At 42.3% G+C, this 7,163-nt stretch overlaps 1 pseudogene; it reads right to left on the bottom strand.

The window, feature by feature from the left end:
• Positions 1-4,833: 4,833 nt before the first annotated feature.
• Positions 4,834-5,925, bottom strand: LOC116760788 (annotated as a pseudogene).
• Positions 5,926-7,163: the final 1,238 nt, after the last annotated feature.

Genomic DNA, 7,163 nt, shown 5'->3' with positions numbered 1-7,163 from the left:
GCTGGTGCCATAGTATTTGCTTCTATGTGTGTTAGACAGTGAGCACTTGCTTGGTAACAAAAGGATGAAAAATATCCGCTGATGCATAAAACATTTTATTATTTCTATCTGGTAGAGTGAAAATGGTTACAGTATTTCCTGCTCATAAAGCAGTATTCCAAGCATCTATTAATACTAGTTTATATCCTCTAGCTTGAGGTGAAAACATTAGTTGTTTTATCAACATTAGTTGATAAAATTGCACCTGAGCTGGATGACCAGAACTGCTGAAGTTCTCCTGAGACTTTAATGACAGATACGTACATTAACTTCGAAAGTTACTTTATGTGTCTTCCTAAACAATGTTCTTTTTTTTTTTTTCTTCATTATAGAATTGGAGACCCTGGACTTTAAAGTTCAACTTTGGATACTTCCAACTTTTTTTTTTTTTTTGCGGTACGCGGGCCTCTCACTGCTGTGGCCTCTCCCGTTGCGGAGCACAGGCTCTGGACAGGCATGCTCAGCGGCCATGGCTCACGGGCCCAGCTGCTCCGCAGCATGTGGGATCTTGCTGGACCGGGGCACGAACCCGCATCCCCTGCATCGGCAGGCGGACTCTCAACCCCTGCGCCACCAGGGAAGCCCTGGACACTTCCAACTTTAACATGCTGTGTGATCTTATGGAAGTTGCTTAGGATTTCTGTGCCTCAGTTTCAGTTTCCCCAAGTGTTAAAAAAAGATAATAATAATAGCTCCTTCAAAGGTAGATTGTAAGAATTAAATGAGTTACTATGCTAAAAAGCTTAGGAAAATGCTTAACCCATAGTAAGAGTTCTAAAAATTAGCTATTATCAATATGGAGGTGTCTTGCCTGCCTTAAGAAGACTTATAATTCTCACTTCTCTAGTTATCCTTTTTTCCCCAAAACACAAAAGCAGGAAGAAAAGCAAATACCTTGTGATTTTATTCTCACTGACATGTTCCTGTAGGCCTCTCAGTATTAAAACCATATCATTCAGTAGTGTTGCATTTGGTACTATAATCAAGTTATCTGACTTAGAATGGGTTTTTTGAATGGGTTTCTTCTTGTGTTATTAGCATGCCATTAAGCTTTCTTTTTTTTAAATAAATTTATTTTTGGCTGCGTTGGGTCTTCCTTGCTTCGTGCAGGCTCTCTCTGGTTGCGGCGAGCAGGGGCTACTCTTCATTTTGGTTCGCGGGCTTCTCATTGCAGTGGCTTCTCTTGTTGCGGAGCATGGGTTCTAGGCATGTGGGCTTCAATAGTTGTGGTGCACGTGCTCTAGAGTGCAGGCTCAGTTGTTGTGGTGCACGGGCTTAGTTGCTCCGCGGCATGTGGGATCTTCCTGGACCAGGGCTCGAACCCGTGTCCCCTGCTTTGGTAGGCGGATTATTAAGCACTGCACCACCAGGGAAGTCCACCATTAATCTTTCTAAAGTGACAATTTCCTGTTGAGAAATGTTGCCATTTGTATTCCTAATGATTATTATAAATTGCAGTCATGTATTAACTCTGACTAGTCTTTATTTAAAGTAACATGCTTACTAATTTTCTGGTTTCATGACTTCCTGTCTCTGGAATATCAGTCATCTCTGGGTCTGTCCTCAGTCCACTGTTTTTACCTAGATGCTCATGGTGTAAGCCACCCACCGTTGGTGACTCCCAAAGTTGATTTACGGCCCTGAATTGACCTGGTGTTCCCGATTCATATAGCTAGGCTTCTTATTGGCACTTCACATGGCTATTCCACTAGCAGCTCAAATACTCTATTCTAAAATATCACTAATACCGTTAACGGCCTGACCAACTTCAAAGATGAAAAATTTTGTCTTGGGCTTCCCTGGTGGCGCAGTGGTTAAGAATTTGAGCCTGTTCCCCAGAGCTCGTGAACCATAACTACTGAGGCTGCATGCTACAACTACTGAAGCCCGCGTGCCTAGAGCCCATGCTCTGCAACAAGAGAAGCCACTGCAATGAGAAGCCCGTTGCACTGACCACGCTCACCGCAACTAGAGAAAGCCCGCACGCAGCAAGAAAGACCCAATGCAGCCAAAAATAAATAAATTTAAAAAAAAGATTTTGTCTTGTTCACTCTCTGGAACTATATTTACTTTGAATACATCCTCCTGTGAACTCATTCTTTTAAGTAAATTATCCTAACTGAGCCTTGGCAGCAGAAAGGTGGATGAGACCATCAATCAGTCATCACCTACGTCTAGTTTTCCCTAATTGCAAGTAATGAAGTCGTTTTAGGCTTTGTAGTTGCAGTATGTTACCAGCAGAGGGAGACAGTTTCTTACAATTGTGTTACATTTGGCAATGAGCCTTACTTAACAAAGGAATTTGCTGGGCATTTTTTTTTTTAATTGTTTCTAATATTCTCCAATTATCTTTTTTTTAATTAATTAATTTATTTATTTTTGGCTCCGTTGGGTCTTCGTTGCTGCTCGTGGGCTTTCTCTAGCTATGGCAAGCGGGGTCTACTCCTCATTGTGATGTGCAGGCTTCTCACTGTGGTGGCTTCTCTTGGTGCGGAGCACGGGTTCTACGCACGTGGGCTTCAGTAGCTGTGGCACGCGGGCTCAGTAGTTGTGGCTCGTGGGCTCTAGAGCACAGGCTCAGTAGTCGTGGCACACGGGCTTAGGTGCTCCACGGCATGTGGGATCTTCCCAGACCAGGGATTGAACCTGTGTCCCCTGCATTGGCAGGTGGACTCTTAACCACTTCACCACCAGGGAAGTCCCATGTTGGGCATTCTTAAGACTGAATCTACTAAGAGACCAGAAAGATAGATATCTTGGAGCTCGTTTGAGCTCGTTTCCTTTGCAAAGGAAATAGCTTTTCTTCCACCAAATGGATAATCAAGAGGCCAGCCCTAGTTAATCACATAGACCTCCTGGGCAAGTCCCTTCCTCATCTGTAAAATGAGGGGATGGAACCAAGTAAGGTCTAAAATTGAGGAAGTGGTGGAAGTTTCTTCCTCCAGGGGGAGAGCCCCAAAAGTTGAGGCAGTGGCATAAACAGGCACTGGCAGAGACCCTAAAGCATGAGCTTCTCTTTCTTGTGAAATATGTTTGTTATACCCTTCATGTCTGGGGCTTAGTGATTTGCACTCAGAACTGCAGGTACCTTTGATCTATCACGTGAAACACTCTGGTATGTGATAGGAATGTAAGAGCAAAGCCCATAGTGAGAAAACTTTCCATCTGATTTCCAAGGTGGGGCTATGTAGACAGTTAAATAAATGGCAACCTACCAATGTTTAAAATGTACATGCCTGTTGAGCCAGCAATTGCATTTCTAGGAAATTTCCCTGTAGATACATTGGCTCATATGCAAATAAAATTATGAGGCTATTCATTGCTGCTTTGTTTATAATCACAAAAGACTGGAAACAAATGTCCATCACTAGAGGATTCATTTTAAAACTGTATGGTCCAGCCATGCAAAGGAATAGAATGAATTGTTAACTTAGATGGTTCTAAATAAACTGACATTAAATGATCTCGAAGAACTATAGTTAAGTTTAAACAAAAAGCAAGATCCAGAGCAGTGTGTATAGTTGGCTGCTGTTTGTAGGCTTATCTATTTATATGTGTATGTGTGTATTTGTATATGCATCTCTGGAAAGATACGAGGGACTTGTAACAGTGGTCACTTTGGTGGAGAGGCAAGGTTTACCAGGTAGCTGGGGGTACTGGTAGGATGGACTTAATATTATATTATTATATGTCCTTTTGTACCTTCTGAATTTTGTTTTATGTACATATATTATTTATTCTAAATAAGTAAGAGCATAAGAAATGAATTTCAGTAATGGATTGTGGGGATGGACTCTGGATGATACTTATGAGAGAGACCAGAGCCATTCTTCTCATCCTAGCCTTATATCTTGTCCCCGTACCTCCAGTCATGTCCCAATCTGTCTTCACACTGCAGACAGATTGTTCTAAAACACCATTTCATCATATATCCTCCTTGCCCCCAAATCTCCACGACCTAGGAGGTAATACCCAGTTTTCTTCCTGATATTCCAGGCCGTATATAAACTGACCTCAATCTTATGTCCTCTTGTTTGTCAGAAGCAACATTGTGTACAGTTCAATAGCAAAGGCTTTGAGGTGAGACCACCTGGGTTCAAACCCTACCCATGACCATGAGTTGAGTCACTTAATCCCTGGGTGCTTCAGGTTCATCATCTGTAAAATAAGCTCAACAATGGCACTTACTTAGCAGTATTTGGTACATAATGAGAGTATACAATATACATCAACTGTGATTATTATTAAAGACTTTGCTTTAATAATAATACTTTTGTGCTTATCACAATTGATAATTTTATATTGGCTTATTTATTTGTTTATTGTCTGTCTCTCCCAGTAAACCGTTGGGCTCTCCATGAGGGTAGGGACTTTGTTGTTTTATTTAAAAGTACATTGCTGTACATACCACATGGCTTGGCACATATTAGGTGCTCACTAAATATTTGACTGACTACCCTCTTAGTTTTCAAATTCCCAGTTCATTCATTCTTTCATTCATTTAACAAATATTTAGCGAGTCCCTACAGGGTGCCAGTCTCTATAATTATGTGATAAAGCATTGAACAAAACAGACAAAAATCCCTGCCGTCCTTGAGCTAGGAGATTCAGGGTGGAGTGGTTTCTGTATTTGAACCTGTTCTAACATAATCTAGCAGTTCCAAACCTAACTGGACATCAGAATCCCTGGGGAGCTTTAGAAGAAGTCTGAGTCAGTGTCTAAAGTGAGCACTGCAACCTGCATTTTTTTATACAAGTAAGATTTTATTTTTGTCACCGTTAAGAGTCTGAATTTTAAACAGATTCTTGGACTCATGACTCATATCAGTTGGCTCATTCAACTTTAGTACCTACCTCACCCCCAGTAGCTTTTCCAGAACTACTACCTTCATCATGAAACTCCATGAGTTTTCCCAATTCAAACTTGAACTTCTTCAGCATTTTTACTTTATTGTCTATTTATTTTTATTAAAATTTTTTTATTGAAATAGTTGATTTACAATGTTGTGTTTCAGGTGTACAGCAAAGTGATTCTATTATACATATATATATATCTCTGCATTTTTACTTTTCTAACAAAGACATCATGGAGTGGATAATTAGACTGGTGAGCCTCATGTCTTTTCCAATGCTGTCTGGAATCAACTTATTGACAATTTCTTTCTAGTCATTTGTCTGCATCATCTTCTGGATTTGTCAGACCCGTTGGTGCTGAGCGTAAGAGGTCTTCTGAATTTGATTGTTGCATTTTTTTAGTAAAGCCAAGAGAGAATAGACAAGCAAATAACCATTGGTAGTCTTGACATCAACATGAGTTTCAATCACGGTCTGCTGTTTTTCTGACCATGGAGGTCATTTTGTCACAGGTATGATCCATGCCATGGAAATTAAGCAGGTTTTCCCCTGAACATCTTCAATAATCAGCTTGAATTTTTTTAATGCAGCTTCATCATTCTGCAGATCAGGAAGGCTCACTTCAAAAACAACAACCCCTGAGGCCATCAGATGGGATTTTGGTTCCCAGAGGTTTTTTTTTTTTTTAAGATTTTTTTTGATGCGTACTATTTTTAAAGTCTTTATTGAATTTGTTACAATATTGCTTCTGTTTTATGGGGTTTTTTTGGCCATGAGGCACGTGGGATCTTAGCTCCCCAACCAGGGATCAAACCCACACCCCCTGCATTGGAAGGCAAAGTCTTAACCACTGGACCGCCAGGGAAGTCCCCCCCGAGTTCTTACGACTAGTGTTTTTCCAATATTTCTTATATTGAACATAGCTGGTGCTTTCACAACATACCAATCTTTCTTAGAAAACAGATCAACCACTTTCTTCTTGGTACCCTTTTTGCTGCTATTCATAAGGTGCTTGTTCTTGCTGACCTCCATGGTACTGTTCAGAGAGCCAAAAGGTGGTTGCCTACATTTTTAAAAGGAAGTGCTCAAAAGCTGGTCCAGTGTTTCTAACATTGAGTCTACAGGGTACTTGGGGGTCGGGGTGGTGGGGTTCACAAGTTCTATGACAATTTTTAAGCTTGGAATTTTTAATGATGCAATTTTAATATTTATTTATATTTATAATTGCCAAGTTTCTCTTTTGCAGTGATATTTCCTAACTGAAAGACTTGAGTTTCTTAAATCAGTGTTTCTCATACTGGGATTCCATGAGTGTTTACCCAGGGGTCTTTTCATTATTCAAGTTTGTGGAACACTGATCTAGTGCTTTCTAGTGTGAGATTGACCCAAGTTCAATAGCATCTTGCCTTCCCAACTTGAGAGCAGACCTGGGTTCTGGCCCAGCCCTATGTCCTAAGAGATGTCCCAGAAGGTCCACTTTACCCAGGGTGGTGGGCTGGCAGCTCAAGGTTGCTTCATTTTTAAGTGCAAGGGATGAAGACTGAAGCCCTTGGGCTCTGTATCTCTGGGATTTCCTTAGACCACACGCTGTGCAGGTAATTCACGGAGGTTCTCACCTACACACCAGACTCCTCCCTTGGAAGGGGGATTTTGCTGGAACCAGTGATAGTGATACTGTAAAGTACAAGAGCTTGGGAACCAGAAGCGCCTGAGTTCAAATCCTACCTTCCCACCCCAACTCCCCAGATATGTGGCTTTGGGAAAATAACTGATATATTCCGTGCCTCAGTTTCCTCATCTGAAACATGGAGCTAGTAACAAGTCACACAATGGTTGGTACACAATTATGGGAGGCTTCGGTTGCATAACCAAGGCACTGAGTTTCTCTCCTTAAGTTGACATCAAGAGCGCTTGTGCTCATCGGGCCCTCGGGGTACACATGAATTAATTCCCGGTCTAACATCTATCATAGACTCAAGCCGTTGGGACAACTGAGCAGTTGTCCCTAGCAGTGCAGAGGAGGGTGAGTGCAGTTCTAATGCCGTTTGTAGGCACCCGAAGAAAGCGGGCGCGAAAGCGCGAGGTTTCCTCACTCCAGCTTGGCTCCCCCAGGCGGCGTTCCAACCTCGGAGAATCTCCGGGAACCAGGGGGTTGGGGGGTGGGGGCGGCGGGCCGCGGCGTGTACCTTCCCAACATGGCGCCCCCCATAGGCCGCCTGCCGCGGTCCCGCCGCACTGACGTGTGTGCGCGCGCGTGTGTCCTGTGTGCC

The sequence above is a fragment of the Phocoena sinus genome, chromosome 1, assembly GCF_008692025.1.
Source record: "Phocoena sinus isolate mPhoSin1 chromosome 1, mPhoSin1.pri, whole genome shotgun sequence".
Classification (NCBI taxonomy): Eukaryota; Metazoa; Chordata; class Mammalia; order Artiodactyla; family Phocoenidae; genus Phocoena; species Phocoena sinus.
This window is presented reverse-complemented; position numbering and strand designations above follow the sequence as displayed.